This window comes from Enhydra lutris, unplaced genomic scaffold (genome assembly GCF_002288905.1).
Source record: "Enhydra lutris kenyoni isolate GAN:26980312 unplaced genomic scaffold, ASM228890v2 scaffoldscaffold12, whole genome shotgun sequence".
NCBI lineage: Eukaryota > Metazoa > Chordata > Mammalia > Carnivora > Mustelidae > Enhydra > Enhydra lutris.
This window is the reverse complement of record NW_019154096.1, coordinates 20,045,871-20,065,927: the sequence shown is the minus strand read 5'-3', so window position 1 is coordinate 20,065,927 and position 20,057 is coordinate 20,045,871.

The window sequence follows — 20,057 nt, the reverse complement described above, 5'->3', positions numbered from 1 at the left end:
ATCCAAGAAAGATCCTTTTCCTTTTTTTTTAAATTTTTTTATGGATAATACAATATCAAACAACCATGAAACCACCACCACCAGAATATTTACAAAACTTATAATGACTTACCAGTTCTCTCCTTCTGTCATCCTGCCTACTACCACTTGTGGTTTTTGGTTCCACACTTTCATTTTCATAGTTATATTTAGATGTCACATTAAGCAGAGAATGATAGGGCAAATAGTGCTGCACTATATGGCAATATTATTCACTTCAACTGCTGCTTAGTATTTCTCAGCATAACTTTTACCCCAATATCTTCATCCAGTCTCTTGCCAATTGTCTTTTTATTTATTTGTTTGTTTGTTTATTTATTTATTTTGAATATGTGAGCACAGGAGAGAGAGAACTGGGGGAGTCGCAGAGGGAGAGGGACAGAGAGAATCTTAAGCAGGCTCCACGCCCAGCACAGAACCTGGGTTCAGTCTCAAGATCCTGAGATCAAAGCTGACTCAAAATCAAGGGTTGAATGCTTAACTGACTGAGCCACCCAGGTGCCCCCCAACTGTTTTCTTATGTTGCCATTTACTTTTTCTGATGTTCAAAGATATGCTGTTCTAAATATTCATGTACATTCATGTACACAGTGTATATTCAATTCTATACATTGTTATATCAATTACTATTTACTTATTTTAATGCTATTTCCTGACTTCAAAATAATCCATGATATGAATTCACAAATAATTTAATTAAAGTATCATCTTATTTTGAGCTGAGGGGATTCAGAGCAGATTTCTCCTGTCAATGATAGAAGTTATAAATAAGCAAGTGGAGGTGAGGGGAGCAGAAGTAAGGCTGGGTTAGAATTAGAGATATCAGTATGGGCTCATGTTTATATTAATTTATAGATAGATGATGAGTACATAGATAGATGATAGACTACTCACATATTCAGTGTGTATACTAATACATGTAAATTGGTTTTAGAATTGAGAAAACATTACCATTTACCATTAGGAACAGATTTATAAACCTGAGTGCAATATTAAGACTGAGTTCCTTCTGTCTTTAATTTTATGGTATCAAGTCAAAGCATTGCTTTCCAAAGTTACTTAGATCAGCTACTTTGGCATTTCCTTCAGGAAGGTTATATCATACATTTATAATATAGTTATACTTTTTGTTACAGTATACATTCCATCCTGTGATTACCTGGCATGTTGGTTGACTTTTGAAAAAATTTGCACACAGTACAAAAAGTTGACTTTTTGTTTTGGTCAATTTTATGGATTTTGACAAATGTGTAAAGTAGAATATCCACTAATAATACTACACAGAAGAGTTTTATCACCTCAAAAATCCCTTTTGTGATTCCTTTATACTCAAACTTTCTCTCTCTCCCAACCACTGACAATCATTGATTTGTTTTCTGTCCCTATCATTTTGCCTTTTTCAGAATGGCAAATTAATGACATGTAGTCTTTTGAGTCTAACTTCTTTGACCAAGCAAAATGTATTCAAGAGTAATCTATATATTTGAGTGAATCAGTGTTTCAAGTTTTTGTTGTTTTTGCCATCTGTGTTTGTTTCATTTTTTTTTTTTTCTTTTAAGGATGGCTGACTAGTAGCCTACTGTATGAGCCATATATATATATATATATATATATATTTAATTCATCCATTAAAGGACATCTTCATTGTTTTCAGATTTGGGTGACTATGAATAGAGCTGCCATAAACATCCATACAAAGATTTTTATGTAAACCTTAAATTTCTGAGTCACTACACTCAAGAATTAGGAGTGAAACAGCTATAATGTGTGGTAAGTATGTGTTTAAATTTATAAGAAACTACCATACTGTTTTTCAAACTGAATGTACCATTTGCCATTCCACTAAGGGCTTCTTTTGCTCATGACATTTTCCAGAATTAACATTTTCCATTTTTTTTTAAATTAAGCATTTTAGTAATTGTGTAGTGATTGTATTTCTCTAAAGATGAATGATGTTGACTATATGTCACTCATATATCTACATTGGCTCATATAGTGACTGTATAGGTATTTTGTGGGTTTTTTTATTTTTATTTTTTTATAGTTGAGTTTTATTTGGAAATATTTTCTCCTACTTTGTGGCCTATTGTTTCATTTAACAGTATCTTTTGTAGAGAAAAATTGTTCAGCTTGGATAAAGTCTAAGTTATTAATTTTTCCTTTTGTGAATTGTACTTTTGATCTTTATATGAAAACCTGTTATCAAAGCCATTGTTACACAGATTTCCCATTACATGTTCTCAAATATGTTTCATAGTTTTGTCTTTTATATTTAGGCCGATGATCCATGGGCCTGATTTGTATATGCGAAGCATATGTCAAAGATCTCATTTTGTATAGGGAAATCCAATTGTTTCTGTGCCTTTTGTTGACAACATTATCTTCTCTTTAATGAATTAAAAGAAAATGATCCCTGTGTATCTTTACCACAAATCTGTTCATATATTTGTACAGATCTATTTCCTATATTGCTATTCTCTTTCATTATTCTATGTGGGCTCTTTTTTAATTTAGTGTGTTGTCTGCATAGATGAAATGTTTTTATTGTGTTTTTACTGCATTTGTAGCTTTCGAGAATCCCTGCAAGCCTATGCTACTCACGGATGGGTTTCTGCCTAGACTCGTTCCTCACTGAGTGGTAGCCTCTTACTTGCTACTTGATCAGTCCTGACGGGTTTGAGTGAGCTCTTCATGTTCCTGGTTGAGCCTCAGTCTTTTGTGAGACTTGTGTGCCCCAGACCTTGTGCTTGAGACATTCTCTGAATTCCTGCCATTCTCTTTGTTTAGCAAACACACAGCTCATATTTGTGATGAGTTTTGAGTGGGAAAGGGTTCCTTGTATTTCCTCAAATAGTAGCAGACCTCTAGTCTGTTTGGGAACAAATCCTGAGTCCAGGAAGACTTTGTTTTCCTCTTTTTAAGAGACAAGACAACCTCCCATCAAACCAATGTGGGTGGGGAGTGGCACAGAAACCTGTGGGCTCAAACAGAGAGAATTTCTTGCTTTTTACTGAGCCAGATAAGCTTTGCTTACCCCTTTTCCTGAAATAATTTCCCAAAATTCTTACTGGGGTACTTAACAATAGTCACTGTGAAATTTGTAGAAATCTACCATTTCAGGGTTTCTCATGTCTCTCATGGTTTATTTCCCAGAGAAGTAAATGTCTTTCCCACCTTCCACTCTCTAAAATGCCTCACCTCATTGAAGAATTTAATAGCTGGTTAATCAATTAAATAGAATTGTAGCATTAGTTTAAACTGTCTTATTGATATTGCATTTTCTTTTTCTTTTTGATGTCTTCAATAATGATTCAGTGATAGGTTAACTGTTATCTTATTTTCTCTGCCATTTAGGTACTTGGTAGGAAGCGTAAATTAAAATCCTATTATACAGAATGGAAGACAAGCTGAGCAGAAAATTGAATTATTTTGCAGATTATAAACTTTCAATTGCATAGCATAAATAATTATTTTTATTTTGCTTTACATTTCTTATTTGATCCTAACTGCAAATGAGGTCAGCAATGAGTTTTCCTGCAGACATAGTGAATTTTATTCCATTAAATAGCTTTAAAATCTTCAGTAATTTATAAAATTGTTCATATCTCATTGTAAAAATTAATTTTAAAAACACATTTTTCACTCTTGTTTAAAACAAATTTCTTAGTATTTTCAACGGGCACTGGCAGTTTCAGAGCTCTTATTATTTCCTTAGCAGTTTTCTAAGCAGAAGAGAGAAGATAATAAATGAAACAGATATTAGCCAATGCAATTAGTATACAAACCCTGACAAATACGTAGATAAAAATTAGATGTTGTGGTACAGAAATTGAGTGAGTTTCCTGGATCTCCAGGTAGGAATTTAAAGACTCAGATCTCTAGTATGTCATTAGAGATCTCTTTCCACTTTTATACACTCTTAAGTATTGCTTCTAAGTATTATCTTCTCTCCCATTTAAAATGATATTGGTACAATTTATCAATTCCAATTCCAGGTACACTCCATCTTTTTCCAACATATATTTGTCTACCCTAATTTACACACACACACACACACACACACACACATATTCATAGAATTGTAATTTCTTATATTTCAGAGGAAGATAAGCATCAATAAATGTCACATAGGGCTAATAAACATTGTCCTCTTCCCATAGACCATACAGGAAAGAGGGGAGCTGAGCACAAATGGGGAAAATAAACTCCCTTTCCAAAGTGGCATGGAAGAAGATCAAGTATTTACCTGTATTTTCCTAGTATCTTAGGAAAGAAGGCCTATTTTATCACTTAAAGTGCATTCTGTGAATTTTGCTTTTATTTAAGATGTGGGAGGCCACAGGAAAATGTCACATTTACCCTATACAAGTAAAACCTGGAAAATATACAAAAATCATAAATTCTCTTGAGTCTATTAGAGAGCCAAGGATCCAAGTAACCTGGGCTAACTGAATCTAAATTTCTCCAAGAGGTGATGAAGACCAACAAATTGTTTCATATTTGCCAGAGTGTAAAAGAAGTGGCTGTCATATAAACAGGTGAGAAGAATTCAGCTGAAAAGTCAGCAAATCAAGAAAGGCTGAGTTGGCTTAGCATGCCAGTGTAGAAAAGAAACCAAAGATCAGACACATGGTAATTTCCTAGTCACTTGCCAGCTTTTTCCCAAGAGCCTCCACTGGGTATTCATAAGAGAAATTTGGGGAAAAACAAGAACGTAGAGAGTCTCTTGGTGACACAGATATGTGGGAGCTTATTGATTGTTCTTAGAGACCAGAAACAAATATCACCCATACCTGGAGACCCTTCTTTCATATGAAAGGAGTCTTCAACTGTTGGGGGAAGAGCAGGAAACACTATGGTCCTCATGATTCAAGAAAACAGCCAGTGCTTCTGCAGGAGAGGAGGAAGCAAACCCATCTTCCTCTAGGCAGGAGGTAGAGAAACCTCCAGATTTAAGATATCTGCTACCATTTGAGGTGAGGTAGAAACAATTTTCCACACAAGATCACGATAGATGGAATGCACATTTTGGTTTCTAGGAGGATTGATTCAAATACCAAGAACAGAACATCTTAACACCAAGACTCAGTGTACAGTTTGCCTTTTTTTTTTTTTTAATTTATTTATTTTTTAGATCTTGCCTGGAGCTCTTTCATTTTAGATATGTGCTGTTCTCTCTCTCTCTCTCTCTCTCTCTATTCTTTTTCCCTTCCTCCCTCCCTCCCTCCCTTCCTTCCTTCCTTAGTTCCTGTGTCTGTCTTTCTATCTTTCTTTCTTTCAGAAACTCAAATTATACAAAAGTTATTATGTTTGATATTGTCCCCTAGCTCTTGGATACTCTGTTGTGTTTCATTTTCTTTTCTTTTATTCCTTTCTCTCTTTGTTTTTTGGTGTAGGTAATTCCTAGGAAGATAGATAATTCCTATTTATCTATTTTCAAGGTCACTTTTTCTTACCTTGGCTGTGTGTGCTGATTTATCATTCTTCATATTTGAAAATTTTTTCTTGAATTTTTTTGTGACCCTCAATAATTTCCATCTCTCAGCTTAAATGGCTCATCTATTCACACACATTGTCTAACTTTTTCTGTAAACCCTTTAACATATTGGTAGAGTTATTTTATAATTCCTGACCAGTAGCTCCAGTATCTCTTCTATCTGAAACTGATTTTTTAAAAATTATTTCTTGCTTTATTGATTTCTCCAAAATTTGTTATGCAATGACAGTTGTCATATACAGAGGAAAAGTAGAAAATGGAGTAAAGTTTACATTTGGAAATGGACACACATCTTCTGTTAGGCCATTAATGTGGATGAGTTGATTCAGTCAATAGAATTTAGATTTTATTTTTGCTATAGTTGTTCGATGCATCAGAGCCTTTGAGTTCCTCCAGCAGTGGACTGATATCACATGTCACCATCTGAGACACAGGTTACTTAAAACTAGAGTCTGAAACAGAGATTTTTGAACAGATGATAGGTGCTCTCAGAAGTAAAGCTTGAGTAAAGCAGGTTAATATTAGAAAAAAGGTAAACAAGATACGGTTGCAAGACAAGTCTAGCAAAGTATGATCCTATGGGAAATCTGGAATGTGACTTGCAAGACAAAGGCTCTCTTACCTAGAGAAAAGGCAGCCGAGTTGTTATACCCATACTTGAGTCAATGATTGGCTAGAGGTCATCCAGTGGGAAGAGCACACAGCTTCTCAAGCATCTCCCATTGGGACAGTTTCCATCTACCATGTTCAAGCCTCTGGGAAAGATATAATTGCAGCATCTGCGGGATACATCAGCTAAATAATTGGAATCCAGGCAGGACACCCAGAGCATCTGATTCACTCTGAATCCAAATTCTATATTCTGTCATTCCAATCAAATCACAGATACTGATTCAGCTAGGATGTTAATGTATTAAATCAAGGAACTAGAAGTAAAATGATAAAAGAATATTTTCATTAAGTGTCAAACAAAAGCATGTGTTAAGTAGTATCACTATAATTCTAAGTAGTATTTCTTTTTCCTACACTAGCTTGAAAACAGATGTTCAAAATTTATTGGTTTTATTTTTGCCATAAATTCCATGTGTATGTATGACTACTACAGGCTTAGAGCTGGTAAACTAAAATTGAATAGACATATTGGATAATCACTTGCACATTAGATAATGAGTCATGATACCTGAGTCCTAGTCTAGAAGTGATTACTAACAAATGCTGTAGTTTTGGACAAGTTACTTCTTCTAGCTGTGGCTTATTTCTAAAAGGCAGATAAGAAAGACAACACATAATTTTAAGATTCAATTTGGCTTAGGGAAATTTTATTCAAATTCAGAATATATAACATGTGCCTTTCCTTTACTGCTAACAGCAAAATGATATTCTGCAATGCAGACTATTCTCCATGCAAATTAAGAGTGATTTGAAATACCATAATGAGACATTCCAAAATGTGCTTAAGTAGTGGATTAATTTACACCTGCATTTTAAAACTGTACTGCAGGAGATTTTTTTTTTAACAAAATGTTTAAATATAAATATAAAATGGCCCTGAGAAAAAGAAAGGAAACAAGCTAAAATTGCAAGCCAGTAGATATTTGGGTGAGAAAAAACTCATTAAAGAAATCAAGTTAGATCTAAGTATGATCATTTTTAAATGTCTTTTTTTAATATGCTAATATTTTATTTTTAGCTGGCAAAAAAGAGAAGCACAAACTCAGGGATCCACAAAAATCTTATATACTTTTCAGAGAAGAAAAGATGCTTAGCTTCTCATTTGAGTCTCTATTCTGAATGAGAACAATAAGATGAAAAAGTTTAGGGGTGGAATGAATAGGGGCTTTGATCAGAATTAGAAGTTCTCTTTTGGACTCTGCTGACATTAAAGTTGTCAAAGATCTGTTTTTTAAAAAAAGTATTATTTTATTGTTTCCTTAGAAATATATAGATTTCTAAGGAAATATATATTTTCTAGATTTCCTTAGAAATATATATTTTACTCTGAATAACCTGCACTACCATTTCATTGAATTTACATTTCTATATTTCTTCAAATTCATGAGTAGGATCTATGTAAAATATTTTATTCTATATTGATGTATATGGGGGAAGACCCAAATAAAATTTTGGTGAGAGATAGAGAGAAAACACCTAACTCAACAATAACTCATGTGGTCAAAGGCAAATATTGTGGGTTTTAAAAATCACAAAGCCCAGGAAAATATTAGTCTATTAGACAAAGTTGGGAACAAAGTTCCCGCTTGCAGATACACTCTTTCCATCTTTGCTTCAAAAGGCCTTACCGTATGATATAGCATGTGAATTCATTTTTTTAAAGATTTTATTTATTTATTTGAGAGAGAGAGATCATGCACAAGCAAGGGGAAGGGACAGATAGAGAGGAAGAAGCAGACTCCCCACTAAATGGGAAGCCCAAGGACGAGGATGCAGGACTTGATCCCAGGACCCTGAGATCATGACCTGAGCTGAAGGCAGATGCTTAACTGATTGAGCGACCCAGCATGTGAATTCTGAAGGTTATGGAACAAAAGAAGACAATGAGAAAGATACAATGGAATAGTACAAAAGGTGAACAGTTTCTGACTCATAATTCTTTCTTTTTCCTGAATCCTTCATGAGGTCATGCAAGGCATCAATAAAATATCTAAATATACCTCAATTTAGAGAAATGTGTGCATGCATTTTATGCTGTTCCAGGACTCTAAAGACTCATTTTGTTGCAAGATGCAGGTAGGCATCAGTAAATAAGGAGCTTATAGATTTTTTAAGTAAAGATCTACATACAGAATAATATAATAAATGCACATTGTGATTTAAATGAAAACATTAAAGCTTTAATCATAACAATATCAGTATGGACATCTTGATATTTCTATGTCAATAATTCTTTAAACAAACAGTATTTTTGCTATGTATTTGCTGTATTAATAATGTCATTGGTCTAAAGTGTACATTAACATGCAAAAAGTAATGGATTCATTCCATATGATCTTTATATGACAAATATATAAGAAAATAGTACATTTCTTACCATTTTTTAATGTTTTTTTCTTAGTTTAGAGGTCTTTCAAATTCTTTCACTGAAATTGTTCTGTTCTTTGTTATCTTGTACCTTGAATTATTTTAGAAGAATATGCAATATGGGAAAGTCATTGATAATTTGTAATTTAAATCATAAAGTTAAAAAAAAAAAACTTGTCTACTTCCAGAATCACATTCACTGTTTTTGGAGAGTATTGGAGATTATCTGGTTAAACTTCTGATTTCACAGGGAGACTTGTAGATTTTCCAGGCTTAACTTTTTTGCCCAGAGGTAAAGAATTTTAAAAGTATTAGATAAGGCATGTAATTGATACTCTTGCTCCTATTGAAAGTTGTTATTCAAAATATAAGCCTCTGATCAGAAACATTGGCACACCTGGAAGCTGTTTAGAGATACAGAATCTCAGTCACTATTCCAGATATATTGAATTAGAATATACAATTGAGTAAAATCCTTGGTGTTCATTAAATTTAGTAAATCCCTGGTGATTCAAATAAAAGTGCAACAAGAACTTCTCATTAAGAAAGTTTGGGGTGGGAAGAGATATCCCATGATGACCTCATTTCACTTCAATATTCAACTTTGCTTCTTGGGTTCAAAGGCAATGTTCACTGAAGCAGGATGCTTGGGTCTTCTTGGTGTAGGAAGAAAATACTAGGACTTTTGTGGTGCATGGGTGGCTCAGTTGGTAAAGCATTTGCCTCTGGCTCAGGTCATGATCCCAGGGTCCTGAGACTGGGTTCCACTTCAAGCTCCTTATTCAGCCGGGAGCATACATCTCCCTCTGTGTGCTTCTCCCTCTGCCTGTCACTCCCCCAGCTTATGCGCTCTCTCTCTCTCTGACAAATAAATAAAATTCTTTAAAAATATATAAGAATTTCAATTTATATATAATTTTAAAAACCCTATCAAACAAATTATTCTCTTTTGTTCCACAAGCTCATTCTTCATCTCTTAACCTCTTCATCTGTCCCATAACTACGCTGTCCTCTCAGGGCATAGTCATCTAGGCTTATCACCCTTTGAATTCTGGTTGGGTTTAGCCAATGGGAGGGACCAGATAGAGATCAGAAAATGAGGATGAATGTAAAATATTTCTCTTTGAGCTCCTATTTTCTTTCTGCCTAGGCACCAGGATCATGGAAGTGGCTGTTTTCTTCTACAGTTATAGATACTGTGAGGCAGCTACTCTTCCAAAATTTCTCTTCCCTTCTTGTTCTAGTAAGCTCATTTTCATTCCCTGGTCTTTTTAAAAAATGAAGTGGTACCATTTTCTGGTATTGCTAGTCCATGCTTACATGAACAATCTTTGTTGATTCCTTAACCTTAATCCACAGCTCTGTAAATAATTTCTTCATTGTTTTCAAAGTTCCAAAATTGTCCCTTTCCTGTAAGGTCTGTGACTAATACATCCATCTTTTTTGTTTTCATCCCTCAGAAACTACAGAAGAGGTGTGTGTTACCAAAACAAGAGACTATATCAAGAAAGAGGAAGTCAAAGGAATCAAGAAATAAGGGATTAAAAAAAAAAGGATTTAAGGGGTTTACAATATAATGGTGAAGACAGATTACAGAATAGCAACTGTATAGCAACCTACAGGAAAAAAAAAGTCTGAGACAGGTGTTTCCCGGGGGGCAAAACAAATTTTACAGATCATCTCATGCATTATAAAGTATTGAGAAGGAATTTATGCTTTTGGAAAAAAAAAATAATCAGACCAAAAAATAAGCAATTATTAACAATAAGTAGTATGTTTACAATACTATGGAATTTATCTGTAATATTTCAATAAAAGCAATTATTTAAAATATATCTAAAATTATAATGAAAATAATTATTTAAAATAGCACAATACCGATCTTCCATCATGAAAATTGTCATTATATAATAACTATTAGTAACAAATAAAGTGATTTATATTTAAGGAAGTTCTTGAGAAATATATAGATGGATACCATAAAGTAAAACAATGAGAAACATTGAAAATGATTATTTTTGGTAGATAGTGATGATTAATAGCTCACAAATTTTCCTTCTAATCTCACCCAAATACATTCAGTTTACTACAATCAATACCGATTGCAAAATAAATGTAATCCCACTTTTACAACCTCATTTTTCAAAAGCCTTACACAATTACTCAGAAGCCATATACTATTGGGGTGCTTTCATCATCATTGTACTTGATAGCAACAATTTTTAAATTAATAGTCAACAGTGAACAGGCAATGTGATAAGCACTGGAGATACAAATGCTATAATCTTCTCTAAAATAGTCTTGATTATAAACACAGGAACAGACTCTTTTTTTGTCACCTCTGGTCTTCACTTCAATTTCTACTCTTGTTATGCCTCTGTTCTGAGTCAGGCCTCTTCCCAGGAAGACTGTTTAACTTTCTTAATAATTATACTGTTTTAAGAATAAGATTTTTATTTTTTAAAGTTTATACTTAAATTCCAATTAGTTAACATACAGTATAATATTAGTTTCAGGTGTCCAGTATATAATTCAACACTTCTATAGAACACTGAGTGCTCATCACAAGTGCCCTTAATCCCCATCACCTATTTCACCCATCCCCCTCTCTCCTCTAGTAACCATCAGTTTGTTCTCTATAAAAGACTCTGTTTCTTCATTTTCCTGTCTTTCTTTTTCTCCTCTTTGCTTGTCTGTTTTATTTCTTAAATTCCACATATGAGTGAAATCACATAGTACTCGTCTTTCTCTGACTAACTTACTTCACTTTGCATTATACTCTCTAGCTCCATACATGTCCTTGAAAATGGCAGGATTTCATTCTTTTTTATGTATGAGGAATATTTCATTATATATATATATATATATATATATATATACTATCTCTTCTTTATCCACTCATCAGTTGATGGACACTTGGGCTGTTTCCAAAATTTGGCTATTGTAGATAATGCTGCTACAAACACAGGGTGCCTGTATCACTTTGAATTAGTGTTTTTGTATTCTCCAGGTAAGTATTTAGTAGTGCATTTGTTGGATTACAGGGCAATTCTATTTTTTAACTTTTTGAGGAAACTCCATGATATTTTCCAGAATAGCTATACCAGTTTGCATTACCACCAACAATGCATGAGAGCTTCTTTCTCTCCATATCCTTGCCAACGCTTGCTGTTTCTTGCATTCTTTATTTTAGCTCTTATGGCAGATGTAAAGTGATACTTCACTTCACTCTAGTTTTGGTTTGTATTTCCCTGATGATCAGTGATGTTGAGCATCTTTTCATTTGTCTGTTGGTCTTCTGTATGTCTTCTTTGGAGAAATGTCTGTTCATGTCTTCTGTCCATTTTTAATTGGATCATTTGTGTTCTGGTTGTTGAATTTTATAAGTTCTTTATATATTTTGGATACTAACCTTTTATCAGATATGTCAGTTGCAAATATCTTCTTTATTCTGTAGGTGGTCTTTCAGTTTTGTTGATTATTTTCTTCACCGTGCAAGAGCTTTTTATTAAAGATAAATTATTAAAATATTTTGTGAAACATTATAATCATAAAATTACTATATTTCACTCATTCCAGTCAGTCAAAAAGTTATTCTATAAGTTCTTTTTCTTTATTGGACACCCCATAGTGTTTTCCAGGTATTTGAAACATTGTTTTTATCCTCTCTATAGTTTAAATTTTCCTATGTATTACTTTAGCCATGAATGCTTCCTAAAATTGTCTTGGAAGACTAGGTATGTTCTCCTATTTGGATATGAGGATATCATTGCTATTTTCCCTATTCCCACCTTATTGCCATACTTCTTCTCACTCCTGAAAGACATAACATAATCATTGTATAAATGATAAATGACATGAATATGTGTAAGGTAAGTGTTTATGTGTGTATACACACACACACACACACACACATGTATATGTATATATATATTTATAATGTATATACATATATTTTTTTTCTCTTTCTCCATCTGATGATTATCATCTTAAACTCTAACTTCTTAGAGGACAGTGACTGTATTCAAAGCCTGGTCAAAAATACCTACAAAAGAATTCTTAATAAATATTTATTATCAACATTTAAATATTCTGTCCCATTTATTCTTTCACAAAGTATTCTTTTCTATCAGTATTAACCTATCTCATTTGTTATTATTAACTGAGATAAATATTTACCTTGATTTTTCCTTAAAGTAGGCAAACTGACAATGTTGGATGACAAAGGGCAAAGCTGGGAGGGTAAAAGAGTGTTATATTTGATGGATATAGTTTGCAGTATTTTAGGTAAAAATATTTAAGTGATTTCATCAGGTATTAGAGTTTTTATTTAAAAACTACTTTTCCGTCAATTATTAGATTGAATATATGTATAGGACAAGTTGTATCTCAGTGGCTATTAGAAAAAATATTATAACAAAAATGAGTGACAAAATAATTACAACTTAAATCCAATACACTCAGTTCATAGGCCTTTATTATTCTGTCTTTTTTATTCTGTCATTAGACTCATGACTCATGTTCGTTGAAATGAGAGGAACACAGAAAATATAAAAAGACAGTCAAATGGAATCTAGATGATTAATAGAATGTGAGTTCTTTTATCAGACTAACTTGGTTGAATTATAAAGCTTCATGGTTAGACAATTGCATGACATATGAAAAAAGAAGATATCGGGTTAGAAAAATATTAAAGATAATTCTCAATATTTTGACCTTTTCAAAGCCATAGAAAATGAAGGCAGCCCTGAACATTTACTATGTTCTAAGGTGGAATATGTGTTATCCAAGTAATCTGTCATCTCATGCCCATATATTTCTATAAACCATCATTCTGGATAGAATCAGACATAAAATCAAATAGAGGACATTCTTTATCATTTAATAAAATCCTTAATTTTCACAGAATGAAAAATATTACTAGAAAATATGAAAATTAGGAACTACTGGGAATATGTTTTAAGCTTCCTTATAAATGAACATTTTGGGTTATAGAATATAATATAGAAGATAACATGCTCTCATTTTAAGTGAAAAGAAAAAGAAATAATTCTTAGTTATTTAATGCATATCCATCATTTTTCAGAGGAGGGAACTCAAGTTGAGAAAGGATAAGTAATTTTCTAGAAGTCACACAGTAATTAGTAGGGCAAAACTTGACTAATTCAAGTGTCCTTCCTCTCAAGCTAGGTTTACATTTCTAATATGCTTGCTTCTCAAATATTTTGATCATTTCATGTGGATTCATTTTTATAATTAAAGAAAATAGAGACCACTCTTCATAGTAATAGTTGTATTTTTAGTATCTGTTGATAAAAACTCACTACATGCAATATCATTTATTGCATTATTTCATATCTATGGATTAAAAGAAATAATATTCAGATTTAAGCAATGCCTTTTATGGAACATAAAGGCATATGAATATAAAATATTTGTAATATTATAATCTTATAAGATTATGATTTTTTGTTTTGTTTTGTTTTGAAAAGCTACAAATGAAGTGTTGGGGCCTGATAGGAGAAGAACCAGTTAGGAATATAACTTCACCTAAAAAAGGGAAAACATTTCAGCAAAATCACAGAAGCATAAGAAAGTATAGCATAGTTGGGATCTACATGGTATAGAAGGTGAGGTTGGAAAGCCATGGGAGATTGACCTGGTGAGAAAGCAGGATCAGAATTTGAAGGGCTTCTAATGCCATACATAATAATTTGGATTTCCAGCTGAAGGAAAGACAGAGCAACTGAAAAAGTGAGGTGAGAACAAGAGCAGATTTGGATATAAGAAGAATTACACTCACAGCAAAAGAGGACTAGATTGAAGGGAAATGAGGCCAAAGAAGTAAAGAATATGATAAAAAGATGGGGTACCTGGGTGACTAAGTTGGTTAAGTGTTGGGCTCTTGATTATGGCTCATGTCACGATCTTAGGGTCATGAGATGGAGCTCTATGTCAGGCTCCATGCTGGGCATGGAGTCTGCTTGACAATCTCTTTCTCCTCTCCCTTAACCCCTCCCCCACTCATACATACACTCTCTCTAAATAAATAAATACAATAAGTCTTTTTTTTTAAGAATATAATGGAAAATACTATTAAGAAGTTTTAAACAGTATAGTCCAAGATGGTGGAGGAGTAGAAGATCTTGGTTTCATCTCTTCCCAGGAATTCAGCTATATAGCTATCAAATCATCTGAATTCCTGTGAACTCAAATGGAGATCCATGAAAAGAATTTCTCCAACTCTACACATAGAAAAGTGACCACCTTTTGCAAGGTAGGAGGTATGGAGAAGTAAATCTGAGTCAATATATCATTACATAAACCACAGCAGGAGAGAGCTTCCATAGACAGCACCAGAAAGTGAGACAGCAGTGGAGCACAAAATCAAAACTTCTGGAAGTCTAATCCAGTGAGGAATATCCCTGCTTGAAAGGTGTTCAGGTGCCAGAGCAAGGTGGAATCCTAGGTGATACAAGGTGGTCCAGGATCCCTGGGGTCACTGGAAAACTGGGAGTGCCTGAGTGTGGCAGACTTCCTAGGATGAGTGAGAAGGCAGCTGCAATCAGTGAAACAAGGAGTGGGTTCTCAGGTAAGGTTTGCCATAAACCACAAACAATGGTATGGTTGAGCAATTGTTCTCCAAGCAGGGACTCAGTGAATGGCAGAATCATAGTAAGACCTCCCCTCCTCCCAAATAGGAATGCATAACACAGGAGTCTGCAGGGTTCAGAAACTTGAAGTGGGGTTGTGTGACTGAGATAGAAATGTTTGGTCAGAGGCTGGGTGAGCAGAGTGTGGAGAGAGACCAGGGAGACAGGAGTGATTGACTGCTTTTCCCAGAGGTCGCACTGAGGAGTGGGGCCTTGAGATCATGTCTCTGGGGCTAGAGATTGAGAGGCCACCATTTTCATTCTCATCCTATAAAGGAGCTAGAAAGCCTTCAGGGAACAAAATCCACATAAAGAAATCTGACCCTTGGCAAGTGTGTTACAATTTCACCCAGGGCAAAGAAACCTGAGAATCAACACAACAAATCCCTCCCCCAAAGATCAGCAAAAATATCCAGTTAAGAACAAGTTTACTGATCACAGAGAACTGCAAAACTCCAATGTTAGGGGAAAATAGTATGTAGAATTCATGTATTTTTTTTCCCCCATGATTTTTAAGTCTTCTAATTTTAATTTTTTTCTCTTTCACTTTTCAACCTCTTCCTTATATAATCAACTTTTTTTTAATTTATATTTTTATGCTAACATTGTATCCTTTCATTTTATTTAATTTTATTTTTGTGTATATATGTTTTTCTTTCCTTACAATTTTGGGATGCAGTTTCTTCTAATAAACAGACCAAAATACACACAGAATCTAGTGTATCACTCTGTTCTCTTCACTTGTCTGGTCATATTCTCTCTGCTTTTCCTTTTTTTTTTTTTTTTTAGTCATTTTTAATTTTCACCCTTACTGTTACATTCTATCTTTTCAATGTATTTAACTTTATTTTTGTATATATAAAAATATATATATATATATATATATTTTTTTTTTTTTGTCTTTACAATTTTGAGATGTAGTTTCTTCTACAAACCAACTAAAATACACTTAGGATATAGTATATTGCTTTATTCTGGTCACATATATGTTTATAGTTCTTTTTCTCCTCTTTTTTATCTTTTATTTTTCATTTTTATGGTTACATTCAATCCTTTCATTGTATTTAATTCTGTTTTTGTACATATATGTTTTTCTTCCTTACACTAATTTTATAACTAGTGTAAGATCAACTTTTGCTAGATTTAGTTTTCTAACAAACAGACCAAAATACACACAGGATCCAGTATACTGCTCTGTTATGTTTACTTATTTGACTCTATTCTCTTTATTTATTTATTTTCAGTTTATGGTCTCTTCTGATTCATTTAGTGTATATTTCTTTGGGGTCATTGTTGTCATTTTAGTATTTTGTTATCTCATTCATCTATTCTTCTCTGGATAGAAGGGCAAAAAAGAAAAATTCACCTCCAAAAAAGAGAACAAGAGATAGTACTGACTGCCAGGGACATAATCAGTATGACTATAAGTAAGATGTTGGGATTAGAGTTCAGAATAATGATTATAAAGATAGTAGCTGAGCTTGAAAAAAGCATAGAAGACACTAGAGAATCCCTTTCTGGAGAAATAAAATAACTAAAATCTAATCAAGTCAAAATCAAAAAAGGTATTTATGAGATGCAATCAAAATGAGGTTCTAATTGCTAGGATAAATGAGGCAGAAGAGAGAATTAGTGATATAAAAGACAAAATGATGGAGAATAAAGAAGCTGAGAAAAAGAAAGATAAACAACTACTGGATGAAGAGGGGAGAATTTGAGAGATCAGTGATACCATAAAGTGAAACAGCATTAGAATAATTGGTATCCCAGAAGAGGAAAGAGAAAGAGAGGGGCAGAAGTTATGTTGGAGCAAATTATGGTGGATAACTTCCCTAATCTGGGAAAGGAAATAGTCATTCAAGACCAGGAGGCAAAGAATCCCCCTCAAAATCAATAAAAATTTGTGAACATCCTGACATAAAATTGTGGAACTTGCAAATCTCAGCGACAAAGAGAAAATCCTGAAAATAGCTAAGGACAAGAGGTCCATAAGCTACAAGGGTAGAAACATTAGAGTAGCAGAAGACCTATGCACAGGGACCTGGTAGGCCAGAAAGGACTGGCATGATATATTCAGGGTGCTAAATTAGAAAAAATACACAGCTAAGAATACTTTCTCCAGGTTGGATGCCATTCAAAATAGAAGGATTGATAAAACACTTCCAGGACAAACAGAAACTAAAAGAATACGTGTTCATTAAACCAGCCCTGCTAGAATTATTAAAAGGGATACTTTAAGTGAAGAAAGAGGCGCAAAGTAACATAGACCAGAAAAAAAAAAAAAAAGAGACAATATACAGAAGCAGTGACTTTATAGGTAATACAACAGCACTAAATTCATATTTTTCAATAATTATTCTGAATGCAAAAGGGCTAAATACCCTAATCAAAAGATACAGGGTATAGATTAGATTAAAAAAAAAAAAAAAAACACCCAAAACACACTGATATGCTGTCTGCAAGGCGTTCATTTTAGACTAAAGACACCTCCAGATTTAAAGTGAGAGTGTAGAAAACCATTTATCATCTAAAGGGTATCAAAAGAAAACTGGGGTGGCAATCCTTATATCAGACAAATTAAATTTTAAACCAAAGACTAAAAAAGCATGATGAAGGACACTATATCATAATTAAAAATTCTATCCAATAAGAAGATCTAAATTGTAGATATTTATGCCCCTAACATGGAGGCAGCCAATTATATAAACCCATTAAAAAAATTAAATAAATGCATTAATAATACAATAATTGTAAGGGATTTTAACACTCCAGAGACTACAATGGACAGATCATCTAAGCAGAAGATCAACAAGGAAACAAGGGCTTTGAATGACACACTGGACCAGATGGACTTCACAGATATATTCAGAGCATTCCATCCTAAAGCAACAGAATATACATTCTTCTCAAATCCACCTGGAACATTCTCTAGAATAGATCACAAACTGGGTCACAAATCAGGTTTCAACTTATACCAAAAGATTGGGATCATTCCCTATATATTTTCAGACCATAGTGCTTTGAAACAGGAACTCAATCACATGAGGAAATTTGGTAAAAAACTCAAATACATGGAGGCTAAAGAGCTTCCTACTAAAGAATGTATGATCAACTAGTAAATTAAATAATTAAAAAAATTCACAGAAATGAATGAAAATTAAAACACAACTGATCAAAACCTTTGGGATGCAGCAAGTCCCAAAGGAAGTCCTAAGAGACAAATATATAGCAGTAGAAGCCTTTCTCAAGAAACAAGAAAGGTCTCAGATACACAACCTAACCTTACACCTAAAAGAATTAGAGAAAGAATAACAAATCCAGCCTAACCTAGTAGGAAAGGAGAATTAATAAAGATTACAGCAGAACTCAATGAAATAGAAACCAAAAGAACAGTAGAACATATCAATGAAACTAGGAGATGGTTTTTTGAAAGAATTAATAAATCTGAATAAATAAAATTAGAATAAATAAAAGAATAAATAAAATTAATACAAACCCCTAGCTAGACTTATCAAAAAGAAAAGAGAAAGGATCCAAATAAATAAAATTATGAATGGAACAGGAGAGATCACAAACACCGAAGAAATACAAACAATTATAAGAACATATTATAAGCACATATATGCCAACAAATTAGGCAATCTGGAAGAAATGAATGTATTCCTAGAGATGAAGAAACCACCAAAACTGAAACAGTTTTGGTAGAAATAGAAAATTGTTCAAGACCCATAACCAACAAGAAAATTGAAGCAGTAATAAAAAATCTCCCAAAAAACAAGAGTCCAGGGCAAGATGGCTTCCCAGGGGAATTTTACCAACCATTTTTTTTTTTTAAGATTTTATTTATTTGTTTGAAGGAGAGAGACAGAGATAGCGAGAGAGAGCACAACAGGAGGAAAGGGAGAAACAGGTTCTCTGCTGAGCAGAGAGCCTGACATGGGGCTTGATCCCAGGACCCATGACCTGAGCCAAAGGCATATACTTAACTGACTGAGCCACCCAGACATCCCTCTACCAAACATTTAAAGAAGAATTAATACCTATTCTTCTGAATATTTCTATTTCTATTTCAAAAAGTAGAAATGGAAAGAACACTGCCAAACTCTTTCTGTGAGGGCAGCTTTACCTTGATCCCACAACCAGACAAAGACCAAACCAAAAATGAGAATTACAGACTAGTATCCCTGATGAACATGGTTGCAAAAATTCTCACGAAAATACTAGTCAATAGGTTCCGGCAGTACATTAAGAGTATTATTCATCATGACCAAAGGGATTTATTCCTGAGCTACAAAGGTGGTCCAACCACTGCAAATCAATCAATGTAATACACTACATTAATAAAGGAAAGGACAAGAACCATATGATCCTCTCAATAAGTGCAGGAAATCATTTGACAAAGTACAGCATCCTTTCTTGATTAAAACATTTTACAACATAGGGATAGAGGGAACATACCTCAATATCATAAAAGTCATCAAGGAACTCCAAAAGTGAATATCATTGACAATAGGGAAAAATTGAGAGCTTTTCCCCTAAGGTCAGGAACATGGTATGGATGTCCACTACCACCACTCTTGTTCAACATTGTACTCAAAGTCCTAGCCTCCACAATCAGACAACAAAAAGAAATAAAATGTGTCTGAATTGGCAAAGAAGTCAAACTCTCACTTTTCACAGATGACATGATATTCTGTATGGAAAACCCAAAAGACTCACCTCAAAATCACTAGAACTCATACAGGAATTCAGTAAAGTGGTAGGATATAAATCCAATGCATAGAAATCAGTTGCATTTGTATACACTAACAATGAGACAGAAAAAAGAA